The following is a 12,214-nucleotide window of genomic DNA, read 5'->3' on the forward strand; positions in this document are numbered from 1 at the left end:
GAGTGGGTGGCGTCAGACCAGAGCCAGGAAATAAACAACAGAGACTTGGGGTTTTGGTGAGGCTGAGCGCGTGATCGCGCTCAACATTTAATAAACAGAACAGAAAATAAAAGGTTTGAACACAAAACACGGGACACGACACTATACGTGAAAATAAAGAGACAAACAAAAACGGACTATATAGTGCACAGACAGACGAACAAAACACGGTGAGCAGATACTCTTATATTTACGCTTTTATAATTTACAATTACCTCCGTCTCTAATCCCGTTCTCCACTCACCGAACACCCAACCCTGAGTGAAAGAAACGTGCATCTATATATACTGTTGTGCTGGGATTCAATTACTAATTAATTATTCACTTGAATCCCAGCACGTGAATTAATTCTGTGCAACCCCGTGCTCGCATATTACATTTAACCAGCACGTGAAGTGATTTGTGCTCTCCTCGTGCCTAAATACAAATCTACACTTTTTAAATACACGTGAAACACAGACCCGTTTATATCCCGTGTACCAATGACTATACACCAACATTTACACACGCACGTGTAACGAGTATTAATACTCGTTTATATGTATTTCACCCAAATCCTTCTGTTAGTTTTTTATTTTTTACGTATCCGTGGAGAGTATCGATTGCTCTGTGGTGTATTGCTCTGGCCTGCGGGACAATCCAGTCAGCAGCGCGCGGTTTTTACTCCTCAGTCTGTCTTTGGCTCTACTGAGGAGAGGTATGTGTTTGCGTATGCGCCAATGTACATATAATATAAACGTTTAGAACAAGTGAAACTTTATGTAAATATGTTAGAATGTATTCCAGCATTGTTGTGTTGCTAACGAATTGATTGTGATGAAATAGTAATTTGTTAAGAGTTTTCTTTACCGAGTGTTGCAATGTTAGGCTAGATAGTTTCAGTACATGCTAGCAGGGTGTCTGTAGCTTCCCACGTGTAAGCACTCGCTCACTTTACTTTTCCTCATGTCAGGTGTGCACTGCGTGCAACATAGAGAAGCTCATCACCATTCATTCCATTGTATTCACTGCATTTATTTCATCTAATTCAGGTATGTTAATCCACAGTTGTATTATTGTATATTGCATTTATTTGGCTGAGTTGCCATTATTTACAATATAGCCGGTGGTCTTTTAATGTAATGTGTTTGATACAAAAATGTATTTATTTTTATAATCTGGTACTTTTATCTGAACGATTTATTTTATTTATAAATATATTATTATTTCTTATTGATTTATTAGGGGCAATTCCTTTTGTCATAGTTTCCTTTTAAAATGTTAAATCTTTGCAGCAGGAATATATATTTTTCTATACACTGTAAGAATGTTATTAGTTTTAAGTAATGGTCAATGAAGTAGCTGTATTATTGTATTATCAATTGAATCCAGCTCAGTCTGTCTTTGGCTCTACTGAGGAGAGGTGTGCACTGCGTGCAACATAGAGAAGCTCATCACCATTCATTCCATTGTATTCACTGCATTTATTTAATCTAATTCAGAATAAAAGACCAGAAACCGGCCACCAGTGTCCAGAGTCCTGTTCATTATCCATACACCAGAACACAACGCAGAATCGTAGTCAGACGGGCTACACACGCAACACCCAACACATAATATGCACACAGGGGCGGGGCACATTGCCACAGGGCGTCTGCTAAGAAATAAATAATAATAATAATAATAATAATAATAATAATAATAATAATAATAATTATAACGACCCAGGCAATGGCATCGTTGCAGGACTGTTTGTCTGTCGTTTGTTTGTCTTGTCCTATCCTACTCGGAGAAAGCATCCTTGAGGAGGTTCAGAAGCATTTAAACTAGAAAGGAAGGGGGGAGAAAACAAAAAAACAGAAGGGAGACCACATCAAAACAAGGGCAACAACTCAGGTAAGACAATTATTAAATGTAATTATCTTAATGCTAGAAGTCTCAGAAACAAAATGTTAGAACTTGAAGCTACTGCACTAACAAGTAACTACGATGTGATAGGTGTTACAGAAACTTGGTTGTCTGAGAGTGATGGAGACGAATATAATATTAGTGGGTACACACTGTATAGGAAAGACAGGCAGGACAGAAGAGGCAGAGGGGTAGCGCTATACATAAGAAATAGTCTTGAAGCCCAGGTGTTAAATCTGGACAAAGAAAACAACACCAAATCAATATAATTTCATTACATACCGGTATCTTACATGTAGGTTACAGTCAGTGCACTCTGTGTGGTCCAGTGGTTAAAGAAAAGGGCTTGTAACCAGGAGGTCCCCGGTTCAAATCCCACCTCAGCCACTGACTCATTGTGTGACCCTGAGCAAGTCACTTAACCTCCTTGTGCTCAGTCTTTCGGGTGAGATGTAATTGTAAGTGACTCTGCAGCTGATGCATAGTTCACACACCCTAGTCTCTGTAAGTCGCCTTGGATAAAGGTGTCTGCTAAATAAATAAATAAATAATAATAGCTGCCTGGAAGGCAGGTGTCAGTCATTGCAGTCCATAGCTGCCTGGAAGGCAGGTACAGTTTAGTGTGTACCTGCTGTACCTTCTTAATATCATTAATTTTGTAAAATTACACAATACCATAACATCAAATTGTATTTTACACAGACAAATATTGGATTAAATCCATTGAAGATTCGCTAAAGAGAGAGGTGGACCCAAACATCATCTGAAGAGTGAACCTGTTTAAAACCAAATCTGAAGAAGATTTCATCCACGAAGTCTTAGAAGAACTTAGTTGTAATGGAGATGGATTCTTTACAGCAAGACATCAAGCTAAAAACTCGGTATATTATAGATGTGAAAGAGCAAATAAACCTAAAGGAAAACCACTTGGAATTCCCTGGAAAACAAGAGCCAACGGTTGTAGGGCATATGTTAGTTTTAATTTCAGAAGTGACTCTGCTTTCAAAGGATGTGTTGTTCGTATTCAGCCCATTCATAATGGGCATGATCTTAAAGACCCTTATCAGCAAAAAGTCAACAAAGTACATCATGAAATTCTCAGGTTAATTGAAACATATTTGGCTCAAGATCTTCTACCAACTGATATAGCTGTTAGGGCAGCAGACTGGGCAAAACAGCAAGGTTTTGACGATTTGTGTGACCGTAGATATTTTGTCACACCCCACGATGTGAAAGTGATTAAAGAACCACATCTGGATAATGATGATTCTTCTAGCGTAGATAAACTTCTCAAAACAGATCTTAAAGACCACGTGTAGTTCTATCAGCCTTTAGCTCGCAGTGTTTCACAACCACTCATGATCATCCCATCCATGGAGTGGCAGCATCAACAGCTACAGAAACATGGGAAAGACATTGTTTTTTAGATGCTACATATAAAGGCATGACTGCATATTCATTTGCATTGTATGCCGTGATTGTTAGGAATAAAGCAGGTCGTGGTGTACCTGTTGCATACTTTATTTCAAGTGAAGAAAACAATCCAAATCTTAGATTGTGTCTTCAGGTGAAAGATGCCCTAAATGAGTTCACACAAAGGTAATTGTTTTTAATTAGTCATTTATCAGGTGCTATTATCCAAGAGATTAGGGGTGAACTATACATCAACAACTGCTGATGCAGAGTGACTCACTTTTATGTTTCATCTTTCAGTTATTCAATGCCTTTGAGCACTAAGGCCTGGCCCAAATCAAAGCTTTGACCCACCCGCTAATCACAAATTACAAACCTGGTACTGATGTCAGAAGGTTATTCCTTCTACCCCAGAGGGAACCCGCCATTAATACTGGGTTTATGATTTGCGAAAGGTTTTATTTGGTCTAGGCCAATGGTTGTTTCCTTACAAAATAGGGGGAAAACTAATATTACTAATTTGAACTAATTCTCTTACAGATGTATAATGATAGACAAGGACATGAAGGAAATTAATGCTGTGAGAGATGTTTGCCCAAATGCTGTCATCCTGCTCTGTTGGTTTCATGTATTCATAAGGTTTTATTCCTATTAGTGACTTTTACCTGTAATGTAAACCCGGGGAGAGATGAGCACATACATTTACTGAGACGCTTATTTTACAGGCTGTCCATAGATGGTTGGTCCGGAAGGATGGAGGGGACTTGAATGTTTCACAGAGGAATAGTCATCAGGTCCATGATTTAAGTTGAAGCAATGTACTACAGTAAGTATGTTATTTTAGTACTGTGTGTGTTTTTATTGTAAGCTGCAGTATTTTAAGATGTATATGTGTAAGTTGGATTGTATGTCATATTTTAACAAAATGTATGTTCCTTGAATTGTGCTCTTAACACAAAGGTTGACTTAAAAAAGGTATATACATTATTATTATTTATTTCTTAGCAGACACCCTTATCCAGGGCGACTTACAATTGTTAGAAGATATAAAATTATTGTAAAAAAACATTTTTTACATACAATTAACCATTTATACAGTTGGGTTTTTTTTACTGGAGCAATCTAGGTAAAGTACCTTGCTCAAGGGTACAGCAGAAGTGTCCCCCACCTGGGATTGAACCCACGACCCTCCAGCCAACAGTACAGAGCCCTAACCACTACTCCACACTGCTGGCCATAATTATATATATATATATATATATATATATATATATATACATACATACACACACACACAAAAACGTGTGTTTTATTTTAATTATCCCTGGCCTCTAATTAATTTAAAATAAACATTACTTGATTGAGAATCATTCTGTATCACCTTGTGACAAACCCGGAGGTGAAATGATAAGTTTTTTAATGCTTTTCATTTTCATTTTCAACACAAAACGACAACGCTTAAACTTGCCTTCCAGGCAGCTATGGACTGCACTGACTGTAACCTACATGTAAGCTACCGGTATGTAATGCAATGATCTGCTTGCTGAAGTCAACGTTCAAACTTCTTTATGAAGGTTATGCTCAATATTTTTTAGCGGTATGACAATCAATAGCATAACCGAATGTTATGCAATTTACTTAATCTTATACGCAATTTGCTTAGCCTTAACCCTGTAACTATAAAAACAGCGAACATGCATTTCACGAAAATCGCCCTTTTTTAACATTTTGGTCTAAACACAATGCATTTCAACGATGATTTAATTTAATATAAAGACAGTGCTCGAGGCTATTATAGAAAAACAAATACAAATCTAACTTTAAATATACTCATTTATAAATACTAAAACAAATAAAAATGTAACTTTAAATATACTCATTTATAAATACTAAAACAAATAAAAATGTAACTTTAAATATACTCATTTATAAATACCAAAACAAATAAAAATTAACTTTAAATATACTCGTTTATAACTACTGTATGTATGTACATACGTCCGGGCTTAAAACACACCTTTTTGTAAATTTAAGAGCACCCTTACTTACCATTCCTAAATTTAAACTATCCAACTTCAAACTATCGAATACCGAGAGGAAATGGCGTTGCTGTAGGAGTGGCAGGGCGGGCTTAGATGTGTGACATCAGTAAAAGTTGTGCTCTTTTGTTGTTATCTGCCTGTGAGGCGGGGCTGCCTGACAGGTGCTTTTGGTTATTATTATTATTATTATTATTATTATTATTATTATTATTATTATTATTTGTTTATTTAGCAGACATCTTTATCCAAGGCGACTTACAGAGACTAGGGTGTGTGAACTATGCATCAGCTGCAGAGTCACAACTACGTATGCAAATTCCTGCCTCTTGCATGCTTCCCCCACAAGACAAACACCTCCTATGTGTCAAGTGCTTCAAGATGCAGTACGCCTGCTCCGCCTTAGGAGACAAGACGTTCTGTTCGATCTGCGCAGTGTCCCAGCCTCGGACTCTGCGCAGGAGGTTTGCAGAGTTCACAGGAGGGACTTCCTCAGCCAGCTCAGCTGAGCCCTCTGCAGCATTGGGAGCCCCCCCTCCTCCACCTGCCTTCCAGCCCATCACAGAGTATACCCTGTGCGCAGGATTCAGCCCACCGAGCTCGCAGCCGCTCACGGTCTCCCTCGAGGAGCAATAAAAGGGCAAGGCACAGTAAGCAGGCCAAGGATATCTCTGACCTAAAGAGCCAGATGGCCCAGGTCCTTGAGTATTTGGTCAGGTAGCAGGATGTTCCCCCTGCTCCTGCCCCAGCTCTGCCTCCGACACCTGCTCAGGCACTGACCCCACCTTCACGGACGTCTCGGACCGAGACGAGGTGATGAGCGAGGAGGACCAGGACGCAATCTCGATTGCGGCTTCCTGGGACGGGGACTCTTTAGAGCAGCAGGAGACACAGGTCCAGAAAGTGACCCAGGAGATGGGCCCCAGCTCCGAGGTGGCCTCAAAGACTGGTGTTACCCCTCCATCAAGCTCAAGCTCAAATTTCCTCCAGGTCCCCTGGAAGGCAGAGCCAGAACAGCGCAGTTCTGTGTTCAGACCGACGCAAGCTTTGACCCCACCAGCCTTTCCCGGTGTTCCCAAATTTTCTGGAGGAGGTACAATCTTCCTGGCACCGACCGACCTTGGCGCCAAGCATCTCAAAACGTGCAACCCTGCTGGCCTCCTTGGAAGGTGCGGGGACGCTGGGACTGGCACAATTCCTGTCGGAGGATTCCACCATAGCGGCTCTGGAGCTCCTTCGGTAGGAGGTTTAGCCAAGGAACCTGTATGCCCTAACGGCCAATGCAGGATCACAGAGGCCCACCTCAAAAAGCGTACGCAGCCGAAGCGCAGGAATCCTGTGATCGGCGCCTCTCCCTGAGCCTGTAGCCTTAGAGCTGCGCTTGGTATCCGGTATGCTGCTACAAATTTCAGGCTCCCAAGCGCAGGCCCTGGGCAGAAGCCTGGCGGGTCTTGAAGTGGCATGCAGACAGCTCAGGCTGTCACAGGCCAGGGTCCCAGATGCGGAAGGAGCCCCTTTTAGACATGCCTATCTTCCCTGGACATACCTTCAGGCCGGCGGTGGAGGAGATACTGCAACGCTCCCACCGAGAGCGGGAGGCGTCTCGACAGGTGGCTGCGATGCTCCCTTCCCTTGCTCCTGTATGGGATAGGATGAAGGGCTGGCGTCCACCCGTAACTACAGTTACCTGGACAGTTCCAAGCTTCATTACTTTAGCTAATGTTATGTGACTGCTACATTATACAAATTACAGTTTTTCCCAATTGTTTACACACTAAAATTGGAACTTGAAACGCAATCACCGAAACCTGAAACTCATGTACCAAATCCCTAAACCAAGTCTGCAAAATTGCAAGCACAATTCCTGCTTTACACTCAGTTTCCAATTCTATATCACACTTTTTGCAAAACACTACACACAGTTTTCTACATTAGGCACAACATTCAAAATTAAAATCTCTGTATCCCTTTGGAAAGCAACGCCAATCACAATGCCAAGCTCTATACACCAATTGGCAACACCCACTCCTCACAGGTGTAAACACTAGTTGCTGAATTGTTCACTTAAAAATCAGAGCTTTAGCACTAGAAAAGGCCACAGATGAGCTCTCCTGTTTTGGAGGAAAATGGAAGTCAACAGTGAAGCAAGAGCTAGAGGTCAAGGAGTGAGAGTAAGAGGAGGAAGAGGAGGATGAGGGCGAGGAAGGACAGTTGTCTCAGATGAGATCAGGGCCACATTGGTTGACCATGTGCTCAACCATGGATTGAGTACGAGGGAGGCTGGGAAGAGAGTTCAGCCCAACCTGAGCCGCTACACGGTTGCATCTGTCATCCATACATTCAGAAATGAGAACCGGTAAGTTACCTACCATCTACACTATGCTCTTTATGTATGTATACTGTAGTATACTGCAGTCCGACATATCAGTAGGCCTATGTTACTCAGTGATTGTTGGCCAATGTTACAGTAATGTCATCTCATATTGAAAGAAAATAGATTATTTTAGCTTACTGTAACCAATCATATCATATTTGTGGATCTTCTGCAGAAGTGAGAGACAGCCAGGCCATGGTGGAAGACACCGGCTGTTCACACCAGAACAGGAGACCGCTATTGTGAACATGGTGGTGGCAAACAATACCATTAGACTAAGAGAAATCCAGAACCACATAATTGCAGACAACACAATACTCAATAACATTCACCAGGTGGGCTTGTCTACATTGGACCGTGTATTACAGCGCAACCGAATCCGGATGAAACAGGTCTACAGGGTGCCATTTGAGCGAAACTCAGGGTTAAAGAACAGCGCTATGAATATGTGCAAGTAAGTACTATACTGTGAATTTACTATCATATCAGCACTGTCTAGACACATTACAGTACTGTAATCCAGTGTATTGTGCCTCACCATATTGACTGCTCTAGGTCTATTTCACATATTGTCTTGTTGTCTGTTTCAGAGAGTCTTGGAGCTGGATGCCGCTGCAATTCAGCACGTTTATATTTACATTGATGAGGCTGGCTTCAACCTAGCCAAAAGAAGGGGACGGGGACGGAACATTATTGGCCACCGTGCCATTGTGAATGTCCCTGGACAGCGTGGAGGGAATATCACCATGTGCGCAGCCATTAGCCAGCAAGGCGTCATCCATCACCATGCCAACCTTGGTCCCTACAACACCGCCCTTCTCATCACATTCCTGGACACACTACATGGCATCCTCATTCCAGCCAAGCAGAGGGGTGGACCAGAGCAGCCCAGGTATGTTGTCATCTGGGACAACGTGAGTTTCCACCGGGCTGCTCTGGTCCACAACTGGTTCATCGACCACCCACAATTTATTGTTCTATACCTCCCACCATATTCCCCATTCCTAAACCCAATTGAAGAGTTTTTTTCGGCATGGCGATGGAAGGTGTATGACCGCCATCCCCTCCCATGCATGCCTCTTCTCCAGGCAATGGAGGATGCATGTGGTGAAGTTGATGTGGGGGCTTTCGGCGGCTGGATCCGTCACTCCAGAAGATTCTTTCCCCGCTGTTTAGCCAGGGAGAACATCGCTTGTGATGTAGATGAGGTGCTGTGGCCAGACCAAAATAGGAGGCGGGATGCAGCCTAATTTCTTTTGTCTTACATTTTGCATGTGTTTTTGTCTTTTTGTGTTTAGAGTTTTGAAAGAATGAGCCACTTTCATTTTTTATTTTTGTACAGAAAACCCTTTATCTTACTGAATGTTTTTCCTGGTTTTCTCCTGTTGGGTATGGAAAGTGTTACATACAAAACACAGGTGTTCAGAAATACTGCATTTTGGAAATAAATGACAATGTTTTTGTTACTGTATTGCATTTGTGTGTGTTTATTTATATATATTTGAGTAGGTATACATTACTGTGACAATTTTATACAACCGGCTACAGTGTAACACTGAAAATGCAAAAGGCATAAACCTACTGATGGGATATTCATAGTAGTGTTTTGTGTTGAGCACATCAGTGTGTTGTTGGTTGGTAGACAGATCTATTCATATGACGTGTGTGTGTGTCATTTGGATGCAAAAAAACATTTTGGAAAGAGATAAAACAGTTTTGAATGCAGGGTTTGCTTTTGCTAGAGATTTGTAGAGTTTTGCATTTTGTGTTTGTGGTTTTGTGTTTTGTGTTTAGAGTTTTGGGAAAATGAGCCAAAGATTCAGCAAACGTGTGTAAACAATTGGGAAAAACTGTAAAAAAAAAAAAAAAAAAAAAAAAAAAAAAGTGACATATTTTAATATTATTCTTTTAGACTCAGAATCCAGATAACATTGATTTAAGTACAATCCCCAAACAAGAGTTACAAATCTGATCAGCTGAGTTTGATAATGAAGACATACTCCACAGGGCTGTGCTACTGCTGCTGTGCTGTGGGAGCGGGAGGTGTGCAATACCTGCAGTTCACACGATGGCCAGCAGAGGGGGGTATAGCACCAGCTCAGCGACCAAACTTGGCATTTTACTGCCAGTGCTGAAGATGCTGGTTTCCTCTTTCTCTTACTGATTTAAACAAGGGCAGCATGCAGATCAAACGAACTGACCCCGTGTGAGAGAATGCTTCAGGCTTTACACTGCAAACTGAGAAAGATCAAAGGGAGAGGGTGAGGGAGAGGGAGAGAGGGAGAGGGGTACAGATGAAGGGGCAAATTGATAGGTCATGGTCATCAACTTGGTCATCATCACACTGACAGATTTAAAATGCACAGAAATGAAGACCATGAAGGGGCTCCCGAGTGGCGCATCCAGTAAAGGCGTTCCACGTGGAGAGCAGGATGCGCTCTATAGTCGCGAGTTCCAGTCCAGGCTATTCTTTTGCCGACCGAGGACGGGAGCTTCCAGGGGGCGCCGTCCGGGGGGACGGAGAGTGGGTTAGGTCGGACCCCTTTAGTATGGCCGGGCGCCTGCGGGCTTACCTGTAAGCTGCCCAAAAGCTGTGTTGTCCTCCAACGCTGTAGCTCTTGGGTGGCTGCATGGTGAGTCTGTCGTGTGAAAAAAAGCGGTCGGCTGACGGCACACGCTTCGGAGGACAGTGTGTGTTCGTCTTCGCCCTCCCGAGTCAGCGCAGGGGTGGTAGCGGTGAGCTGAGCATAAAAGTAATTGGCCATTTCCAAATTGGTGAGAAAATAATACAAAATAATTGGCAACGACTACATTTATAAAATAAAAAAAGAAATGGAGACCGTGTAATTAATAATACGTGTAATTAATAATACGAGGGAGCCATGAGCAGGAGGGAGATTAAACCTCTCTGTATTCTGCATTCTGTATACTATTGTGTATATTGTATTGTGTATACTGTCTTGTATACTGTGTATAGTGTATAGTGTATTGTGTAGTATGTGTAGTGTGAACAAACACTACAGCAAAACAAAACAAGAAAGAAGCTCTCCGAGATGTGCAGTAGAGAAGAGAGGAGAGGAAAGGAAAAGAGAAGAGAAGAGAGGAAAGGAGAAGAGAAAAGAGGAGGAGAGGAGAAGAGAAAAGAGGAAGAGGTGAAAAGAGGAGAGGAGAGAAGAAAAGAGGAGAGAAGAGAAGAGAGCTGGTGACCTCAGCTCTGTTAAAAAGAGGAAGAAGGAGGTCAGTGCTCAGTAAGTAATATAATTGGAGCTCTCCAGCAGGGGCAAGGATTGGAGGAAAGGGGACGGTCACTTCCTGGGGCGACGAGGAAAAAGGAGACAGGAAGCAGAGCATGCACATAGTTCAGAGAGAAGAGGAGGAGAAAGTGAGCAAACTGAGAGAGCGACAGAGACTGAGACAGAAAGACTGGGACAGGGGTACAGGTAAAGAAATACAGAGAGACTGAGAAAGGGAGAGAGGAAGCAGGAATGTTCTGATCTGCTGTCTACCTTCAAGACAACAAAGGTAAGACTGATGAGAGAGGGAGGGTTTGGACTCTTGGTAGTGAGAGAAACTGGGATGGTTTGGACTCTGTTGAGGGGTCTAGTGGGAGAGAGACTGGGATGGCTTGCTCTGTTGGGGAGGTGTAATGGGAGAGAGACTGGGTGGTTTGCTGTGTTGGGGGGTGTAATGGGAGAGAGGCTGGGTGGTTTGCTGTGTTGGGGGGTGTAATGGGAGAGAGGCTGGGATGGTTTGCTGTGTATGGGGGGTGTAATGGGAGAGAGGCTGGGATGGTTTGCTGTGTATGGGGTGTAATGGGAGAGAGGCTGGGATGGTTTGCTGTGTTGGGTGTGTAATGGGAGAGAGGCTGGGATGGTTTGCTGTGTATGGGGTGTAATGGGAGAGAGGTTGGGATGTTTGCTGTGTTGGGGGGTGTAATGGGAGAGAGGCTGGGATGGTTTGCTGTGTTGGGGGGTGTAATGGGAGAGAGGCTGGGATGGTTTGCTGTGTTGGGGGGTGTAATGGGAGAGAGGCTGGGATGGTTTGCTGTGTATGGGGTGTAATGGGAGAGAGGCTGGTATGGTTTGCTGTGTTGGGGGGTGTAATGGGAGAGAGGCTGGGATGATTTGCTGTGTTGGGTGTGTAATGGGAGAGAGGCTGGGATGGTTTGCTGTGTTGGGTGTGTAATGGGAGAGAGGCTGGGATGGTTTGCTGTGTTGGGGTGTGTAATGGGAGAGAGGCTGGGACGGTTTGCTGTGTTGGGGGGTGTAATGGGAGAGAGGCTGGGATGGTTTGCTGTGTTGGAGGGTGTAATGGGAGAGAGGTTGGGACGGTTTGCTGTGTTGGGTGTGTAATGGGAGAGAGGCTGGGATGGTTTGCTGTGTTGGGTGTGTAATGGGAGAGAGGCTGGGATGGTTTGCTGTGTTGGGTGTGTAATGGGAGAGAGGCTGGGATGGTTTGCTGT

The 12,214-nt window shown here is 43.1% G+C and overlaps 1 protein-coding gene and 1 long non-coding RNA gene across 7 annotated transcripts in view; both read left to right on the forward strand.

Moving 5' to 3' along the window:
• The first annotated feature begins 485 nt into the window (after window positions 1-485).
• On the forward strand, window positions 486-9,218 carry LOC117397207 (uncharacterized). 6 transcript variants are annotated; one of them, XR_009309530.1, is made up of 5 exons: window positions 488-736; window positions 992-1,070; window positions 1,765-1,914; window positions 2,629-8,206; window positions 8,343-9,218. It is a non-coding gene; the product is annotated as an uncharacterized LOC117397207 (long non-coding RNA). The 6 variants fall into 6 exon arrangements; XR_009309529.1 differs by having other exon boundaries at window positions 486-736; window positions 992-1,914; XR_009309528.1 differs by having other exon boundaries at window positions 489-1,070.
• Window positions 9,219-11,002: 1,784 nt separating this feature from the next.
• Window positions 11,003-12,214, forward strand: part of LOC117402343 (tumor necrosis factor alpha-induced protein 2-like) — a 72,151-nt gene continuing 70,939 nt past the window's right edge. Inside the window, exon 1 of the mRNA XM_034003827.3 lies at window positions 11,003-11,274. The gene's annotated coding sequence lies outside the window, so the exon portion shown is untranslated. The remainder of the gene's footprint in view (window positions 11,275-12,214) is intronic.

Source organism: Acipenser ruthenus, chromosome 30, assembly GCF_902713425.1.
Source record: "Acipenser ruthenus chromosome 30, fAciRut3.2 maternal haplotype, whole genome shotgun sequence".
Classification (NCBI taxonomy): Eukaryota; Metazoa; Chordata; class Actinopteri; order Acipenseriformes; family Acipenseridae; genus Acipenser; species Acipenser ruthenus.